This window comes from Salmo salar, chromosome 29 (genome assembly GCF_965601325.2).
Source record: "Salmo salar chromosome 29, fSalSal1, whole genome shotgun sequence".
Taxonomy (NCBI): Eukaryota; Metazoa; Chordata; class Actinopteri; order Salmoniformes; family Salmonidae; genus Salmo; species Salmo salar.
Genome location: NC_138319.1, coordinates 8,065,907 through 8,086,789, shown reverse-complemented (window position 1 = coordinate 8,086,789; position 20,883 = coordinate 8,065,907). Strand labels below are relative to the sequence as shown.

General features: G+C 46.5%; 1 pseudogene; it reads left to right on the top strand.

The window, feature by feature from the left end:
- Positions 1-20,883, top strand: part of LOC106590047 (ribonuclease 3-like) — a 160,822-nt pseudogene that overhangs the window by 24,137 nt on the left and 115,802 nt on the right.

The window sequence follows — 20,883 nt, the reverse complement described above, 5'->3', positions numbered from 1 at the left end:
TTTGTGCATGACACAAGTAATTTTCCAAAAAATTTTTACAGACAGATTATTTCACTTATAATTCACTGTATCACAATTCCAGTGGATCAGAAGTTTATATGCACTAAGATGACTGTGCCTTTAAACAGCTTGGAAAATTCCAGAAAATAATGTCATGGATTTAGAAGCTTTTGATAGGCTAATTGACATCATTTGAGTCAATTGGTGGTGTATCTGTGGATGTATTTCAAGGCCTACCTTCAAACTCAGTGCCTCTTTGCTTGACATCATGGGAAAATCAAAAGAAATCAGCCAAGACCTCAGAAAAAACATTGTAGATCACAAGTCTGGTTCATCCTCGGGAGTAATTGCCAAATGCCTGAAGGTACCACGTTCATCTGTACAAACAATAGTACACAAGTCTAAACACCATTGGACCACACAGCCGTCATACCGCTCAGGAAGGAGATGCGTTCTGTTTTCTAGAGATGAACATACTTTGATGCAAAAAGTGCAAATCAATCCCAGAACAACAGCAAAGGACCCTGGGAAGATGCTGGAGGAAACAGGTACAAACATATCTATATCCACAGTAAAACGGGTCCTGTATTGACATAACCTGAAAGGCAAGGAAGAAGCCACTGCTCCAAAATCGCCATAAAAAAGCCAGACTACGGTTTGCAACTGCACATGAGGACAAAGATTGTACTTTTTGGACAAATGTCCTCTCGTCTAATGAAACAAAAATAGAACTGTTTGGCCATAATGATCATCATTATGTTTAGAGGAAAAAGGGGGAGGCTTGCAAGCTGAAGAACACCATCCCAACCGTGAAGCACGGGGGTGGCAGCATCATGTTGTGGGGGTGCTTTGCTGCAGGAGGGACTGGTGCACTTCTCAAAATAGATGGCATCATGAGGGAGGAACATTTTGTGGATGTTTTGAAGCAATAGACATCAGTCAGGAAGTTAAAGGTTGATCGCAAATGGGTCTTCCAAATGGACAATGACCCCAAGCATACTTCCAAAGTTGTGGGAAAATGGCTTGGGCTAGGCCCCTTTTCTCTCAATTTCCGCCTGAATGACATGCCCAAAGTAAACTGCCTGTTGCTCAGGCCCTGAAGCCAGGATATGCATGTAATTGGTAACATTGGAAAACAAACACTTTGAAGTTTGTAGAAATGTTAAAATAATGTAGGAGAATATTCAAAGAAGAACAAACCTGCATTATTTTTTTTTGAGAGAGCGACCAAGCTCTTGCAATGGCAAGTATCAGGGCATAATCAATTATAGCTCCCAGGATGTAATTCCTGTTGCTTCCAGAGGGTGTCAGCAGTCTGTTTAAGGTTTCGGGCTTTTAACTTCCAAAACCAATAGAAAATATCGGTTTTAGTACTGGGACACGGTCTTTGAAATTAGTGCTTCCGTGCACCATGAAAACAATATTCACCTGCTAAAATCGGTTTCCTATTGAACATACTTCTTTCCATAATAAATATTATAGTTTGATTACATTTTAGGGTATCTGAGGAGTAACTAGAAATGTAGTTTGACTTGTTGAACCAAAGTTTAGTGGTAGATTTTCGGATTCCTTTCTCTGCATGTTGAACGAGTGGATTACTAAAATCGATGACGCCAACTAAATAGACTTTTTGGGATATAAAGAAGGATTTTATCTAACAAAATGACACTACATGTTATAGCCAGGACCCTTTGGATAACAAATCAGAAGAATATTTTTAAAAAGTAAGTGAATATTTAATCGCTATTTGAGAATTTATGAAACCTGTGCCGGTGGAAAAATATTTTGATGTGGGGCGCAGTCCTCAAACAATCGCATGGCATGCTTTCGCTGTAATAACTACTGTAATGTAGACAGTGCAGTTAGATTAACAAGAATTTAAGCTTTCAACCGATATAAGACACTTGTATGTGCATAAATGTTTAACCTGTTGGGGGTAGGGGGCAGTATTTACACGGCCGGATAAAAAACTTACCCAATTTAATCTGGTTATTACTACTGCCCAGAAACTAGAATATGCATATAATTATTGCCTTTGGATAGAAAACACCCTAAAGTTTCTAAAACTGTTTGAATGGTGTCTGTGAGTATAACAGAACTCATATGGCAAGCAAAAACCTGAGAAGATTCCTTACAGGAAGTGCCCTCTCTGACCATTCCTTGGGCTTCTTGTCTCTGTTTATTGAAGGCTAAGGATCTTTGCTGTAACGTGACACTTCCTACGGCTCCCATAGGCTCTCAGAACCCGGGAAAAAGCTGAATGATATCGAGGCAGCCCCAGGCTGAAACACATTATCACCTTTGGCAAGGTGCCGATCAGAGGACAATGGCCTTAGGCGTGTGCACGAGTCGACCCCATGCTTTATTTTCTTTCGTCTTTTTACCTAAACGTAGATTCCCGGTCGGAATATTATCGCTTTTTTACGAGAAAAATGGCATAAAAATGTATTTTAAACAGCGGTTGACATGCTTCGAAGTACGGTAATGGAATATTTATTTTTTTTAAATCACGAAATGCATCGTGCTCGTCACCCTTCTTTACCATTCGGATAGTGTCTTGAACGCACGAACAAAATGCCGCTATTTGGATATAACTATGGATTATTTTGAACCAAACCAACATTTGTTATTGAAGTAGAAGTCCTGGGAGTGCATTCTGACGAAGAACACCAAAGGTAATAACATTTTTCTTATAGTAAATCGGACTTTGGTGAGTGCTAAACTTGCTGGGTGTCTAAATAGCTAGCCCTGTGATACCGGGCTATCTACTGAGAATATTGCAAAATGTGCTTTCACCGAAAAGCTATTTTAAAATCGGACATATCGAGTGCATAGAGGAGTTCTGTATCTATAATTCTTAAAATAATTGTTATGCTTTTTGTGAACGTTTATCGTGAGTAATTTAGTAAATTTTTTGTAAATTCACCGGAAGTTTGCGGGGGGTATGCTAGTTCTGAACGTCACATGCTAATGTAAAAAGCTGGTTTTTGATATAAATATGAACTTGATTGAACAAAACATGCATGTATTATATAACATAATGTCCTAGGGTTGTCATCTGATGAAGATCATCAAAGGTTAGTGCTGCATTTAGCTGTCTTCTGGGTTTATGTGACATTATATGCTAGCTTGAAAAATGGGTGTCTGATTATTTCTGGCTGGGTACTCTGCTGACATAATCTAACGTTTTGCTTTCGTTGTAAAGCCTTTTTGAAATCGGACAGTGTGGTTAGATTAACGAGAGTCTTGTCTTTAAAATGGTGTAAAATAGTCATATGTTTGAGAAATGGAAGTAATAGCATTTCTAAGGTATTTGAATAACGCGCCACAGAATTCCACTGGCTGTTACGTAGGTGGGACTTTACTGGGAAATCACACTTTGCAATAATCTGAGTACTGCGTCCAGAAAAATAGGCTCTGCGATACAGACTAGGCGCCATCTTGGAGTCATCTAAAATCAAAAATACTATGTAAATAATCCCTTACCTTTGATTATCTTCATCAGAAGGCACTTCCAGGTATCCCAGGTCCATAACAAATGTAGTTTTGTCCGAAAAAGCTCATAATTGATGTCCAAAAAGCTCCGTGTTGTTAGCGCGTCCTGTAGGCTACTCAAAAACATGAACGACGCCCGCCGGACTTGTCTTCATCAAAGAGGGGAAAACAAATATTTACGTTCGTTCAAACATGTCAAACGTTGTATAGCATAAATCATTAGGGCCTTTTTCAATCAGAACTTCAATAATATTCAAGGCGGACGATTGCATTCTCTTTTAAAACGTATTGGAACGAGAGTACCCAAACATGCACTCGCGCGCCAGAGTAGTATTGGCCATCCGCTTATGACCAACGTTCCAAGACTCTTGTTCGGTCAGTTTTCACAGTAGAAGACTCAAACCACTTTGTAAAGACTGGTGACATCTAGTGGATGGCGTAGGAAGTGCTCAATGATTAATACATCCCTGTGTGTTTCAATGGCATAGGCTTAAATGTAATTCAACACATCAGATACACACTTCCTGTTAGAAATTGTCTCAGGGTTTTGACTGCCATATGAGTTCTGTTATACTTACAGACACCATTCAAACAGTTTTAGAAAATTCAGTGTTTTCTATCCAAATCTGTTAATAATATGCATATCCTAGCTTCTGAGTTGGTGTAGGAGGCAGTTAAAAATGGGCACATATTCTTTTCAAAATTCTCAATACTGCCCCTTAGCCCCAACAGGTTAACTGAACCTCAGGTTGCAGCCCAAGTAAATGCTTCGCAGAGTTCAAGAAACATACACATCTCAACATCAACTGTTCAGAGGAGACTGCGTGAATCAGGTCTTCATGGTCAAATTGCTGAAAAGAAACCTCAACTAAATGACGCCAATAAGATGAAGAGACTTACTTGGGCCAAGAAACACGAGCAATGAACATTAGACTGGTGGAAATCTGTTCTTTGGTCTGATGAGTCCAAATTTGAGATTTTTGTTCCAAACTCTGTCTTTGTGAAATGCAGATAGGTGAACAGATAATTTCCACAGGTGTGGTTCCCACCGTGAAGCATGGAGGTGTGATGGTGTGGGGGTGCTTTGCTGGTGACACTGTCTGTGATTTATTTCGAATTCAAGGCACACTTAACCAGTATGGCTACCACAGCATTTGGCAGCGATACGCCATCCCATCTGGTTTGCACTTAGTGGAACTCAGTAGTTTTTCAACAGGATAATGGCCCAACACACATCCAGGCTGTGTAAGGGCTATTTGACCAAGAAGGAGCGTGATGGAGTGCTGCATCAGATGACCTGGCCTCCACAATCACCTGACCTCAACCCAATTGAGATGGTTTGGGATAAGTTGGACCGCAGAGTGAAGAAAAATCAGCCAACAGGTGCTCAGCATATGTAGGGACTCCTTCAAGACTGTTGGAAAACATTCCAGGTGAAGCTGGTTGAGAGAATGGCAAGAGTGTGCAAAGCTGTCAAGGCAAAGGTGGCTACTATGAAGAATCTCAAATATAAAATATACACTGCTCAAAAAAATAAAGGGAACACTTAATCTCTATGGGCTAGGTGGGACGCTAGCGTGCCACCCGTGGTGCACTCCATCAACAGCAGGTGCATTTCAAGAGCGGCAAATTTGAATCCAAATAAATGTCAAAATTCAAATTTTTCAAACATACAACTATTTTACACCCTTTGAAAGATAAACATCTCCTTAATCTAACCACGTTTTACGATTTCAAAAAGGTTTTACGGCGAAAGCATAAATTTAGAGTATGTTAGGACAGTACATTTACAAGAGTTGTGTGTAATGTTTTGTCAATTCAAAGACAGGGTCACCAAAACCATAAAACCAGCTAAAATGATGCACTAACCTTTTACAATCTCCATCAGATGACACTCCTAGGACATTATGTTAGACAATGCATGCATTTTTAGTTCTATCAAGTTCATATTTATATCCAAAAACAGCGTTTTACTATGGCATTGATGTTGAGGAAATCGTTTCCCTCCAATAACCGGCAGTCAAGTCAGCGTCACAAATTAAATAATTAAAATTAGAAAACATTGGTAAAATATTATATTGTCATTTAAAGAATTATAGATTTACATCTCTTGAACGCAATCAACTTGCCAGATTTAAAAATAACCTTACTGGGAAATCACACTTTGCAATAATCTGAGCACTGCGCCCAGAAAAATACGCGTTGCGATACAGACTAGACGTCATGTTGGGGAGATCTAAAATCGAAAATACTATGTAAATAATCCATTACCTTTGATTCTCTTCATCAGATGTCACTTCCAGGTATCACAGGTCCATAACGAATGTAGTTTTGTTCAAAAAAGCTCATCATTTATGTCCAAAAATCTCCGTCTTGTTAGCACATGATCTAAGCCAGCCGGACTTCTCGTCATGAACGAGGGGAAAAAATATATTTACGTTCGTTCAAACATGTCAAACGTTGTATAGCATAAATCATTAGGGCCTTTTTTAACCAGAACATGAATAATATTCAAGGTGGACGAATGCATACTCTTTTATAACGTATTGGAACGAGGGTACCCAACATGAACTCGCGCGCCAGGTGTCTAATGGGACATCATCGTTCCATGGCTCTTGTTCGGTCAGATCTCCCTCCAGAAGACTCAAAACACTTTGTAAAGGCTGGTGACATCTAGTGGAAGCAATAGGAAGTGCCAAAATATTCCTCAGCCCCTGTGTTTTTCAATGGGATAGGTTTAAAGGTAATACAACACATCAGGTATCCACTTCCTGTCAGAAAATGTCTCAGGGTTTTGCCTGCCAAATGAGTTCTGTTATACTCACAGACACCATTCAAACAGTTTTAGAAACTTTAGAGTCGTTTTCTATCCATATATAATAAGTATATGCATATTCTAGTTACTGGGTAGGATTAGTAACCAGATTAAATCGGGTACATTTTTTTATCCAGACGTGCAAATGCTGCCCCCTAGCCCTAACAGGTTAAACAACACAATGTAACTCCAAGTCAATCACACTTCAATGAAATCAAACTGTCCACTTAGGAAGCAACACTGATTGACAATAAATGCACATGCTGTTGTGCAAATGGAATAGACAACAGGTGGAAATTATAGGCAATTAGCAAGACACCCCCAATAAAGGAGTGGTTCTGCAGGTGGGGACCACAGACCACTTCTCAGTTCCTATGCTTCCTGGCTGATGTTTTGGTCACTTTTGAATGCTGGCGGTGCTTTCACTCTAGTGGTAGCATGAGACTGAGTCTACAACCCACACAAGTGGCTCAGGTAGTGCAGCTCATCCAGGATGGCACATCAATGCGAGCTGTGTCTGTCAGCGTAGTGTCCAGAGCATGGAGGCGCTACCAGGAGACAGGCCAGTACATCAGGAGACGTGGAGGAGGCCGTAGGAGGGCAACAACCCAGCAGCAGGACCGGTACCTCCGCCTTTGTGCAAAGAGGAGCAGGAGAAGCACTGCCAGAGCCCTGCAAAATGACCTCCAGCAGGCCACAAATGTGCATGTGTCTGCTCAAACGGTCAGAAACAGACTCCATGAGGGTGGTATGAGGGCTCGACGTCCACAGGTGGGGGTTGTGCTTACAGCCCAACACTGTGCAGGACGTTTGGCATTTGCCAGAGAACACCAAGATTGGCAAATTCGCCACTGGCGCCCTGTGCTCTTCACAGATGAAAGCAGGTTCACACTGAGCACGTGACAGACGTGACAGAGTCTGGAGATGCCGTGGAGAACGTTCTGCTGCCTGCAACATCCTCCAGCATGACCGGTTTGGCGGTGGGTCAGTCATGATGTGGGGTGGCATTTCTTTGGGGGGCCGCACAGCCCTCCATGTGCTCGCCAGAGGTAGCCTGACTGCCATTAGGTACCGAGATGAGATCTTCAGACCCCTTGTGAGACCATATGCTGGTGCGGTTGGCCCTGGGTTCCTCCTAATGCAAGACAATGCTAGACCTCATGTGGCTGGAGTGTGTCAGCAGTTCCTGCAAGAGGAAGGCATTGATGCTATGGACTGGCCCGCCCGTTCCCCAGACCTGAATCCAATTGAGCACATCTGGGACATCATGTCTCGCTCCATCCACCAACGCCACGTTGCACCACAGACTGTCCAGGAGTTGGCGGATGCTTTAGTCCAGGTCTGGGAGGAGATCCCTCAGGAGACCACCGCCACCTCATCAGGAGCATGCCCAGGCGTTGTAGGGAGGTCATACAGGCACGTGGAGGCCACACACACTACTGAGCCTCATTTTGACTTGTTTTAAGGACATTACATCAAAGTTGGATCAGCCTGTAGTGTGGTTTTCCACTTTGATTTTGAGTGTGACTCCAAATCCAGACCTCCATGGGTTGATAAATTGGATTTCCATTGATTATTTTTGTGTGATTTTGTTGTCAGCACATTCAACTATGTGAAGAAAAAAGTATTTAATAAGATTATTTCTTTCATTCAGATCTAGGATGTGTTTTTTAAGTGTTCCCTTTTTTTTTAGCAGTATATTTTGATTTGTTTAACACTTTTTTTGCTTACTACATGATTACAATGTAGAAAATAGTAAAATAAAGGAAAACCCTTGAATGAGTAGGTGTGTCCAAACTTTTGACTGGTACTGTATATATACTGTATTCGGTTGTCCACAGAGGGCCGCTGGCGTGTCTGTGTGCGTGTCTTTGTGTGTGTGTGACCCTGTTCCCTTTGATGCGCAGGAGTAGGATGGCATTATTATTTATTCATTTCTTTGTTGTTCTTATTTCCTCGCTGCTGACTTAAAATCATGGCATTCCATTTCAGACTGCATCATGGGTAATTTAGTCACTGTAGCAGAGATACCATAGACACATGTCTAGTCCTAATTCTGATTTGTAGACGCTGTCTTTCTCAGCCCAGCCCAAGGCTATGTCCCAAATGGCACCCTATGAGCCCTATTTCTACGTCGTGCACAACTTTTGTCCAATATATAGGGTCATTTGGTCCGCACCTGTCTGTGGTGCTAACCAGACCTCATCTCTCTGGTGTTGTTACCAGTTGTCTTCTCTCCTGTAGGGCTGACAATGTGTACACTTTAGCCCTATAACGAGAGATTTCTGGGTTTCTACACACCCAAGTGTGTGTGTGTGTGTGTGTGTGTGTGTGTGTGTGTGTGTGTGTGTGTGTGTGTGTGTGTGTGTGTGTGTGTGTGTGTGTGTGTGTGTGTGTGTGTGTGTGTGTGTGTCTGTGTGCTCTGTGTTTCTGTGTGTGTGTGTCGGAGCCAGTGTTAGCTGCAGGTCCTAATGAACAGCCTGATGCCTCTGGGCACGCTGCCTGAGATTGGAGTCCTGGCTCTGACACACACACACACACACACACACACACACACAATTACACACACACATACACCCTCAGCCGCCATGCTACCCAATTCCAATGCCTCAATTAGCCAGGTCTAGTGGAGCTGTCTACTGATTTCACTGTTATTGTGTCTGTCATGAGACGCAGGGGGTCGGAGCACTACCTGGAGAGAGGGGAGGAAGGAAAGAGGGCTGTGTGTGTACACCTCTGTATGTGTGTGTGTGTGTGTGTGTGTGTGTGTGTGTGTGTGTGTGTGTGTGTGTGTGTGTGTGTGTGGTCATTCTGTATGTACCTATTCTTGCGTGTCTCTGTATATTCATGTGTCTCTCTCTCGGTTCCTGTATCTGTAACTGTGTGGTGTAAAGATGGTTGGCTGTCCCCTGTAGCAGCAGCTCTAACACAGTAGATCAATAATGTATGTGTGTTTGTCAGGAAGCTCTGCAGAAAATTTGACAGAAGAACACCATGCGCCGGGAGGTGACCGTTGAGCTCACAAGCCATGGAAGACTGGCATCCGCTTCTGGAAGACTGGCATCCGTTCTGACATCTATCAAGTAGGCAAGAGAGACGCTACACTGCCACACTGCACCCAGCCTAACACACACTTAGGCAGAGACGCAGAAAATATATGCACAAGCACACGCTCATGCAGCAAACAGATGCAAGCACATGCACACAGACACAGAGACAGAAGTACTCACACTCGCACACGCACGCTGTATGCACACACACTGTACCCACGCTCACACAGACACACGCATACACACACAGATGCACACTACCACCAGTTTTCTTTCTGCCAGCACACCATAACATCACCCACGCATAGCAAAGACACACACATGGCTAGCAGTTTGTTGTCAGGTCTGATATGTGGCCGGTAGCTAGAGGCTTCCATTGATGACATCCCAGCCCAATCATTCTCACAAACACACACACTCTTACCCCTACACACCACACACACACACACACACACACACACACACACACACACACACACACACACACACACACACACACACACACACACACACACACACACACACACACACACACACACACACACACACACACACACACGTCTCCTACTGAGGACCCAGTGGGTAAATTGGTCTGTGAGGATGGACCCATGCGGATGTTGTCTGAGCCACTAAGCCAGCCAGGCAGGCAGTAAGGCTGTAGCCTAGTCTGATGAGTTGAGACACGGTCATGCTTTGTTAATTGGCTAGTTAACAAAGCCTTGGAGTAGTGTGGCCATGCCCTGTAGAGGGGTGCAGGCCAGCAGGATGCGCCCTGTGGGCGGCGGGTGGGCTAACAGATTGGGCTGCGTGGGTTAGCGGTTAGTGCAGAGAGAGAGCGGACATAACAGAGAGAGAGAGAGATGGAGCAGAGAGAGTGAGAGATGGAGCAGAGAAAGGGAAAGAGAGTGGGAAACGCAGCTAATTTAACTGACCTGTAGGAACCCTGGGCCCCCTGCAAGGCCCCGGTAACACTAATTAAAACTTTCAGCTCAGCCTGCTCTTTGTGGTGGTGCGGTGTTAATGGATGTTACACTCGCTACACAATGCTCCCCACACTGTTCTCCAGTCTGGCTTGATAAGACTCCCGCTAATGATAGCTCACATTGGATACACTCTCTCACTTTCTCTTTATCTTTTTATGTATCTCCCTCTCTCTAACTTTCTCTCCCGGGTTCAATCTCACTGCCTCTGCATCTCTCCTCTCTCTCTCCCTCACTCCTTTCCTCCTTTCTCTCCTTCCTTCTTTCTTTGTTTGACACTTTTGAGAGATGTGACTCAGTGACAAAAACAGGAAAAGCCTGTCTGTTAGTTTCTGCAGGCACATTTGTGTCAACATGTTGAAATAGCGGTCTTGATTAGTTCGTGCCAAAATGTGAATTTTCCTCACAACTCTCATTTCTCTTCATGGTGAGAACACACACTTATTGGGCTTTTGATTATTGAATCACCCTCTGTCGGAGCACCACTTAATAAATAATGACCAGCTGATTGATTTGACATGTTCTCTCTCTCGCTCTCCCTCTCCTTTTTTCTCTACTCTGTCACTGTATCTCTATTCTTTCTCTTGCTGTCTCTCTCTCTCTCTCCATCTCCCTCCACCCATCTCTCGCTCGTTCTCTCCCCTCTCTGTCTCTCTCTCTCCCATCTCTGTCTCCCTCCGTCTTTCTCCGCAGCATGCCATGATGTTTTCAGTGTTGCCCCACCGCGTCCGCTACCACCACTGTCTGAAGCACCTGGACAAGCTGATTGAATACGTCTTAAAGGAGCGCTGCCTACTACAGGTGAGACACACAAACGCACATACGCTTAGCCAGCCAGCAGAACATCACAGCAGGAAATAGTCAGGTAACGACAGGTAATGGTAATCAACACTCACTCTACAATTCATATATGCCCCTGCAGCAACCCACAGCATGTCTGTGTGTGTAACTGCTGTGTGCTGTAATGATATTCTCCAGGATACAACACAATGTAACACACATACAGTGTAGTCTTCCAGAATGTAACCATTCTCAAATTATTGGGCCGAGCCATGGAGGCAAGGACTCACCATCCATGTTTTCAAAATTGTAGCTTTAACCATATTTTGATGCTTTATATTGTTTGTTACATGTACCTTGTTTACAAACATTGGAGTAAAACAAGCTTATATTTTGGGTTCTGATGGGGTACAACAGTTGAACTAAGCTCATGAGGCATTTGTTATATTTTTTAAAAATCAATGGCTACATGTCATTAATTTATAAGTCCAAAAATAGATTTAGCAACTGTGGATTACACCTTTTAAAAGAAAAGGTTGCCCCATGATCATACACTCAATGCCCTCTTAGTCACTCCCTGTTGAACAAGGGAGAGCTCAGATTTTTGTTTTGAAAGTCTCTGAAAAAGTGTTCTATTGAAAAAATGTAGCTACAGTTTGAGTTTTGATCCCGCAACATGGTTGGCATCAGTTGCTGGGACTGCTGCTCGGGCCTGGAATTTCGTGATTTTAGGGGCAAGGCCATTTGGTCGTGCCCAATCTGCCAGGGCACCAAGGCCATTAACCAAAATAGCCAATTAAGAGGTTACATTGGTTTGAAAACCGAAAAACATTAGCTATTCTGTTAAGAAAACAAAAGTGTATGTAAATAAATAATTAGCCTACATGTCAAAGTATTGGCTACAGCCTGTCATGTACAGACCTATGCTTACATGAGGGAGGTGCCTGAAAAGGTAGCCACATTTATACAGCTCATGAACACTTTACATATTGCGTTTAAATTGTTGTTTAGTATAAAGTACCAGTCAAAAGTTTGGACACCTACTCATTCAAGGGTTTCTTGATTTTTACTATTTTCTACATTGTAGAATACTAGTGAAGAAATCAAAACTATTAAATAACACATATGAATCATGCAGTAACTAAAAGTGTCAAAATATCAAAATATATCATATATTTGAGATTCTTAAAAGTAGCCACCCTTTGCCTTTATCAGGTATCAAGGTAAGACCCAAGTGCAGACTGTGTGAAGTAACAATGTTTATTGTAACAACAGGGGCAGGCAAACGACAGTTCAAGGCAGGCAGTGGTCGATAATCCAGAATAGGAGCAAAGCTACAGGACGGCAGGCAGGGTCAGGAACAGGCAGAGTGGTCAGGCGGATGGGTACAGGGTCAGGACAGGCAAGGGTTAAAAACCAGGAGGATGAGAAAGAGAGGCAGGGAAAGACAGGAGCTGACAGGACAAACGCTGGTAAGAATGACAAACAAGAGGAAATGGCACAGACAGACAGAAAACACAGGTATAAATACCCAGAGGATAAGTGGGGAAGATGGACGACACCAGATCAGGACGTGACAGTACCCCCCCCACCCCCCCTCTAGTGACGCCACCTGGCGTTCCACCTGGGTGGATACCTGGTTGACTGGGGTGCCGGCAGTGAAAGTCGGCGAAGAGGACCAGCGCCAAGATGTCTTTAGCGGGAACCCAGCACCTCTCCTCCGGGCCATAACCCTCACAGTCAACCAGGTACTGGAAACCCCTGATCCATGGTCGAACCCTCAGGAAGCGTCTTACCGTGTACGCTGACTGGCCATCAACGACTTGGGGGAGCTAGAATCAGAAGACAAGGGGCAGTCAGACATGGTTTTGACTCTAGACACAGAAAAGGTAGGAAAAATACAGAGGGTACGGGGCAACAGATGATGAACAGCAGAGGGGCTAATGATCTTGGAGTGGGGGAAAAAGGTCTCGGCTTCTGGGGGTGTAGCCACGGCACTATAGCGGCATGCCAGCGCCTCAGGCTTGACCTTCTTGGATACCGGTCGGTGCTGTAGCAAAGTGGCCCAGGCCGTACTGAACCCCTCCTGGAGGTTCTGGTATTCTACGGAGCTGGCAGAGAGGTCCGGGGCAATTTCCAAGCCCACAGGAAGACATCCCGGGGCAGGCAGAGCTGACTTCAGGCAATTAGCATGGCAGGATGGGCTCCAGTCCACGACGGCACCAATAGCCCAGTCAATGGAGGGATTGTGTTGCTGAAGCCAAGAGAATCCCAATACCACCGGAACCTGTGGAGACTCAACCAGCAGGAATTGGATCATCTCGCTGTGGTTCCCCGAAACTCATAGGTTGACGGGGTGGTCTGATGGGTGACCTGGCCTATAGAGCGCCAGTCCAGCGCTCTAACACCCATGGTAATGGTATAAATATGAACTTGATTGAACAAAACATGCATGTATTGTATAACATAATGTCCTAGGGTTGTCATCTGATGAAGATCATCAAAGGTTAGTGCTACATTTAGCTGTGGTTTGGGTTTATGTGACATTATATGCTAGCTTGAAAAATGGGTGTCTGATTATTTCTGGCTCGGTACTCTGCTGACATAATCTAATGTTTTGCTTTCATTGTAAAGCCTTTTTGAAATCGGACAGTGTGGTTAGATTAACGAGAGTCTTATCTTTAAAATGGTGTAAAATAGTCATATTTTTTAAAAATTGAAGTAATATCATATCTTAGGTATTTGAATAACGCGCCACATGTGCGGTGGAAGCACATTTTGCAATATTCTCAGTAGATAGCCCGGCATCACAGGGCTAGCTATTTAGACACCCAGCAAGTTTAGCACTCACCAAAGTCAGATTTACTATAAGAAAAATGTTATTACCTTTGCTGTTCTTCGTCAGAATGCACTCCCAGGACTTCTACAAGTTTGCGGGGGGTATGCTAGTTACCCTGGACGTGAACTGGGGACCCCGATCAGATACGATGTCCTCGGGCACCCCATAGTGCCGGAAGACATGGGTGAACAGGGCCTCCGCGGTCTGCAGGGCCGTAGGAAGACCGGGCAAAGGGAGCAGACGGCAGGACTTAGAGAACCGGTCCACAACGACCAGGATCGCAGTGTTCCCCTGGGACGGCGGGAGATCCGTGAGGAAATCCACCGAGAGGTGAGACCAAGGCCGTTGTGGAACGGGGAGGGGCTGTAATTTCCCTCGAGGCAGGTGTCTAGGAGCCTTGCACTGGGCGCATACCGAACAGGAAGAGACATAACGCCGAACATCCTCAACCAAGGTGGGCCACCAGTACCCTCCCTTCAGGCCCCGCACTCTCCATTCCACCCCAGGATGACCCGAGGAGGGTAGAGTGTGGGACCATCGGATCAGGCGATCGCGAACACCAAGCGGAACGTATTTCAGGCCCATGGGACACTGGGGTGGAGTGGGTTCTGACCGACCCGCCCGCTCGATGTCCGCATCCACCTCCCATACCACCAGTGCCACCAGACAGGAGGCGGGAAGTATGGGAGTAGGATCGATGGTCCGCTCCTCGGTGTCGTAGATACGCGACAGTGCGTCAGCCTTCTGGTTCCGGGAACCTGGAATGTACGAGAGGGTAAAGTGAAACCTCGTAAAAAACATGGCCCACCTTGCCTGATGGGGATTAAGCCTCCTCGCTGCTCGGATATACTCCAGGTTACGGTGGTCGGTCCAGATGAGAAAAGGGTGACGTGCCCCCTCAAGCCAATGTCTCCACACTGTCAAAGCCCTGACCACGGCTAACAGCTCCCGGTCCCCCACATCATAGATGCACTCCGCCGGGCTCAGCTTCTTGGAAAAGAATGCACATTGGCGGAGCTTCGGAGGAATTCCCGAGCGCTGCGATAGCACAGCTCCTACCCCAGCCTCGGACGCGTCCACCTCCACTATGAATGGCAAAGAGGGATCCGGATGCGCCAGGACAGGAGCGTTGGTAAACAGTACCTTCAGACGATGGAAGGCTCTGTCCGCCTCTGCTGACCATCGTAGCCGCACCGGACCCCCCTTCATCAGTGAGGTAATGGGAGCCGCCACCTGGCCAAAACCCCGGATAAACCTCCGATAATAATTAGCGAACCCCAAGAACCGCTGCACCTCCTTCACAGTGGTTGGGGTTGGCCAATTACGCACAGCAGTAACGCGGTCACATTCCACCATCACCCCCGAGGTGGAAATGTGGTATCCCAGAAAAGAGACGGCTTGTTTGGAGAACTCACATTTCTCAGCCTTGACGTATAGGTTATGCTCCAGCAGCCGCCCAAGCACTTTACGCACCAGGGACACATGCTCGGCGCGTGTGGCGGAGTAGATCAGGATGTCATCGATGTACACCACCGCACCCTGCCCGAGGATGTCCCTAAGGACCTCGTCCACAAAGGATTGGAAGACAGCGGGAGCGTTCTTCAACCCACACGGCATGACGAGGTACTCATAATGGCCCGATGTGGTACTAAATGCGGTTTTCCACTCGTCTCCATCTCGGATACGCACCAGGTTATACGCGCTCCTGAGATCTAATTTCGTGAAGAAGCGCGCCCCGTGAAATGACTCCACTGCCGTAGCAATGAGAGGTAGCGGGTAACTGAAACCCACTGTGATAGCATTTAGACCTCTATAGTCAATGCACGGGCGCAGCCCTCCCTCCTTCTTCTTCACGAAAAAAACGCTTGAGGAGACGGGGGACTTGGATGGCCGAATGTATCCCTGTCTCAAGGACTCAGTGACATATGTCTCCATAGCCGCTGTCTCCTCCTGAGACAGAGGATAAACGTGACTCCTAGGAAGGACCGCGTCGGCCTGGAGGTTTATCTCACAATCCCCTCGTCGATGGGGGGTAATAGAGTCGCCTTCGTCTTACTGAAGGCGATAGCCAAATCGGCATACTCTGAGGGAATGTGCACGGTGGAGACTTGGTCTGGACTCTCCACCGTAGTCGCACCGATGGAAACTCCTATGCACCTACCTGAGCACTCCCTTGACCACCCCGTAAGAGCCCTCTGCCTCCACGAAATCTGAGGGTTGTGAGTGGCTAGCCAGGGGATTCCCAGTACCACCGGAAACGCCGGGGAGTCAATGAGGAACAGGCTGATACGTTCCTCATGACCCCCCCACGTCTGCATAACCAGTGGCACTGTGACCTCCCCTACTTGGCCTGACCCTAGCGGTCGACTATCTAGGGCGTGCACGGGGAAGGGGTGGTCCAACTGAACCAGGGGAATCCCTAACCTCTTCGCTAACCCACGGTCCATAAAACTCCCAGCTTCACCTGAATCGATTAGTGCCCTACACTGGAAGTGAGGTGAAAAATCAGGAAAACAAACAGAGGTGTACATGTGGTCGACAGGGGGCTCTGGTTGTGGCTGGTGCGGACTCACCTGGGGGGTCGAAGTAGTGCTCTGCCTGCCCTCCAAACTCCCGGGTGGACCTCTCCAGCATCGGTCCACAGTGTGTCCTCTGCGCCCACAGCGGGTGCAGGAGAGACCCCCCGCTCCGGTCCTCCTCGACGCAGCCCCCCTATCTCCATGGGCTGTGGAGCAGGAGGACTGGGAGGCGGAACGAACAGGCCCCGACTGGAACGTCCCCGGGCAGCCAGTAGGTTGTCCAATCTAATGGACAAATCCACCAGTTGGTCTAGGGTGGAGGTGTTGTCCCTACAAGCCAGCTCCCGGCGGATGTCCTCGCGAAGACTACACCTATAGTGGTCTATCAGGGCCCGCTCGTTCCACCCCGATCCAGTGGCAAGAGTCCGGAATTCCAGGGCGAAATCCTGAGCACTCCTCGTCTCCTGTCTCAGATGAAATAGCCGCTCACCCGCCGCCCTGCCCTCCGGGGGATGATCGAAAACCTCCCGGAAGCGGTGAACTCAGGGTAGTCGCCCCGAGCCGAGTCTGGACCATCCCAGACCGCATTGGCCCATTCCAGGGCTCGGCCCGTGAGACAGGAGACGAGGACGCTCACCCTCTCTTCGTCGGAGGGGGGGGCGGACGGTCGCCAGGTACAGTTCCAACTGGAGCAAGAACCCCTTGCACCCAGCGGCCGTCCCATCGAACTCCCTGGGAGGTGTGATCCGGATCCGCCCGACCGAGGAGGGGCGCCACCTTCGTTGGATACTGTGACAACCACCAAGCAAGCGGCACCATGAAGACCAAGGAGCTCTCCAAACAGGTCAGGGACAAAGTTGTGGAGAAGTACAGATCAGGGTTGGGTTATAAAAAATATCAGAAACTTTGAAAATCCCACGGATCACCATTAAATCTATTATTAAAAAATGCACCACAACAAACCTGCCAAGAGAGGGCCACCCACCAAAACTCACAGACCAGTCAAGGAGAGCATTAATCAGAGAGGCAACAAAGAGGTCAAAGATAACCCTGAAGGAGATGCAAAGCTCCACAGCGGAGATTAGAGTATCTGTCCATAGGACCACTTTGAGCCGTACACTCCACAGATCTGGACTTTATGGAAGAGGGGCCAGAAAAAATGTCCAAAAAATAAGCAAACATGTTTGGTGTATGCCAAAAGGCATGTGGGAGACTCCCCAAACATATGGATGAAGGTACTCTGGTCAGATGAGACTAAAATTGAGCTTTTTCGCCATCAAGGAAAACGCTATGTCTGGCGCAAACCCAACACCTCCCATCACCCTGAGAACACCATCCCCACAGTGAAGTATGATGGTGGCAGCATCATGCTGTGGGGATGTTTTTCATCGGCAGGGTCTGGGAAACTGGTCAGAATTGAAGGAATGATGGATGGCGCTTAACCTCTCTGGGCTAGGCGGGACGAATTCGTCCCACCTACGCAACAGCCAGTGTAATCCAGTGGCGCGATTTTCAAATACCTTAAAAATCCTATTACTTCAATTTCTCAAACATATTACTATTTTACAGCTATTTAAAGACAAGACTCTCGTTAATCTAACCACACTGTCCGATTTCAAAAAGGCTTTACAACGAAAGCAAAACATTAGATTATGTCAGCAGAGTACCCAGCCAGAAGTAATCAGACACCCATTTTTCAAGCTAGCATATAATGTCACATAAACCCAAACCACAGCTAAATGCAGCACTAACCTTTGATGATCTTCATCAGATGACAACCCTAGGACATTATGTTATACAATACATGCATGTTTTGTTCAATCAAATTCATATTTATATCAAAAAACAGCTTTTTACATTAGCATGTGACGTTCAGAACTAGCATACCCCCTGCAAACTTCCGGGGAATTTACTAACAATTTACTAAATTACTCACGATAAACGTTCACAAAAAGCATAACAATTATTTTAAGAATTATAGATACAGAACTCCTCTATGCACTCGATATGTCCGATTTTAAAATAGGTTTTTGGTGAAAGCACATTTTGCAATATTCTAAGTACATAGCCCAGCCATCACGGGCTAGCTATTTAGACACCCGGCAAGTTTAGCCTTCACCAAAATCAGATTTACTATAACAAAAATGTTATTACCTTTGTTGTCTTCATCAGAATGCACTCCCAGGACTTCTACTTCAATAACAAATGTTGGTTTGGTCCCAAATAATCCATCGTTATATCCAAATAGCGGCGTTTTGTTCGTGCGTTCCAGACACTATCCTAAAGGGTAAATCAGGGTTACGAGCATGGCGCAATTCGTGACAAAAAAATTCTAAATATTCCATTACCGTACTTCGAAGCATGTCAACCGCTGTTTAAAATCAATTTTTATGCAATTTATCTCGTAAAAAAGCAATAATATTCCGACCGGGAATCTCCTTTTCGGTAAACAGAGGAAAAAACACAAAGACGGGGGCAGCAAGTGCACGCGCCTAAGCCCACTGCCCCTTGATCGGCCACTTGAGAAAGGCGATAATGTGTTTCAGCCTGGGGCTGGAATGACGACATTCAGGTTTTTCCCGGGCTCTGAGAGCCTATTGGAGCCGTGGGAAGTGTCACGTTACCGCAGAGATCCTAAGTTTTGGAAAGAGATGTCAAAGAAAGACAATAAATGGTCAGACAGGCCACTTCCTGTAAAGGAATCTCTCAGGTTTTGACCTGCCATTTGAGTTCTGTTATACTCACAGACACCATTCAAACAGTTTTAGAAACTTTGGAGTGTTTTCTATCCAAAGCTAATAATTATATGCATATTCTAGTTACTGGGCAGGAGTAGTAACCAGATTAAATCGGGTACGTTTTTTATCCAGCCGTGTCAATACTGCCCCCTAGCCCTAACAGGTTAACATTATTCAATTTCTGTTAGTCTGTAAGGGTTGCGGAACTGGTGGCAGTGAAGTCAGACGCAGGAGAGCAGAAATAGCTAATAGCCAGAGCAGTTTCATTTAAAAAACCAACGGCAATACTAAAAGAACCTACATGGGTAAAAAACCCGACGCCCACCAGTAACATTGTGCACAAGCATTTACAAACAAACAATTCCACACAAGGACATGGGGGGAACAGAGGGTTAAATACACAACACTTAATTTGGGAAATGGAAACCAGGTGTGTAGGAAAACAAGTCAAAACAAATGGAAAATGAAAAGTGGATCGACGATGGCTAGAAGACCGGTGACACCGACCACCGAACACCGCCCGAACAAGGAGAGGAAACGACTTCGGGTGGAAGTCGTGACAGTATCCCCCCCTTGACGCGCAGGCTCCAGGAGCGCACTGACACCGGCCTTGGAGACGACCCGGAGGGCGAGGTGCAGGGCAATCCGGATGGAGACGGTGGAACTCCCGCAGCATTGAAGGGTCTAACACGTCCTCCACCGGAACCCAGCATCTCTCTTCCGGACCGTACCCCTCCCAGTCCACGAGGTACTGAAGGCCCCTCGCCCGATGTCTTGAATCCAGTATGGATCGAATGGAGTACGCCGGGGCCACCACCGGCCTTATGAGAGACACATGGAACGAGTGGTTAATACGGTAATCGGGGGGAAGTTGTAACCTGTAACTCACCTCGTTCAGTCTCCTCAGGACTTTAAATGGCCCCACAAACCGCGGACCCAGCTTCCGGCAGGGCAGGCGGAGGGGCAGGTTTCGGGTCACGAGACAGACCCGGTCCACTGGTGCGAACACCGTGGCCTCACTGCGGTGACGATCTGCGCCGGCATTCTGGTGTCCCATGTTTCCTCCGCGCGCCGGAACAAGTCGTTCACCGCAGGAGCCTTGGTCTGACTCTGATGCCAAGGAGCCAGAAGCGGCTGATACTCCAGTACTCACTGGAAGGGGGAGAGGTTAGTGGAGGAGTGGCGGAGCGAGTCCTGCACCATTTCTGCCCAGGGCACGAATGCTGCCCACTCCCCGGCCAGTCCTGGCAATAAGACATCAGAAACCTACCCACATCCTGGTTTACTCTCTCCACTTGCCTGTTACTCTCTGGGTGAAAACCCGAGGTAAGGCTGATCGAGACCACCAGATGTTTCATGAATGCCCTCCAGACCCTCGAAGTGAACTGGGGACCCCAATCAGACATTATGTCCTCAGGCACCCCATAGTGCCGGAAGACGTGTGTAAACAAGGCCTCCGCAGTCTGTAGGGCCGTAGGGAGACCGGGCAGCGGGATGAGACGGCAGGAATTAGAGAAACTATCCACAACGACCAGGATCGTGGTGTTACCCTGTGATAGTGAGAGAGCGGTCAGGAAATCAATCGACAGGTGTGACCATGGCTGCTGTGGAACGGGTAAGGGGTGTAGCTTACCTCTGGGCAGGTGCCTAGGAGCCTTACACTGGAC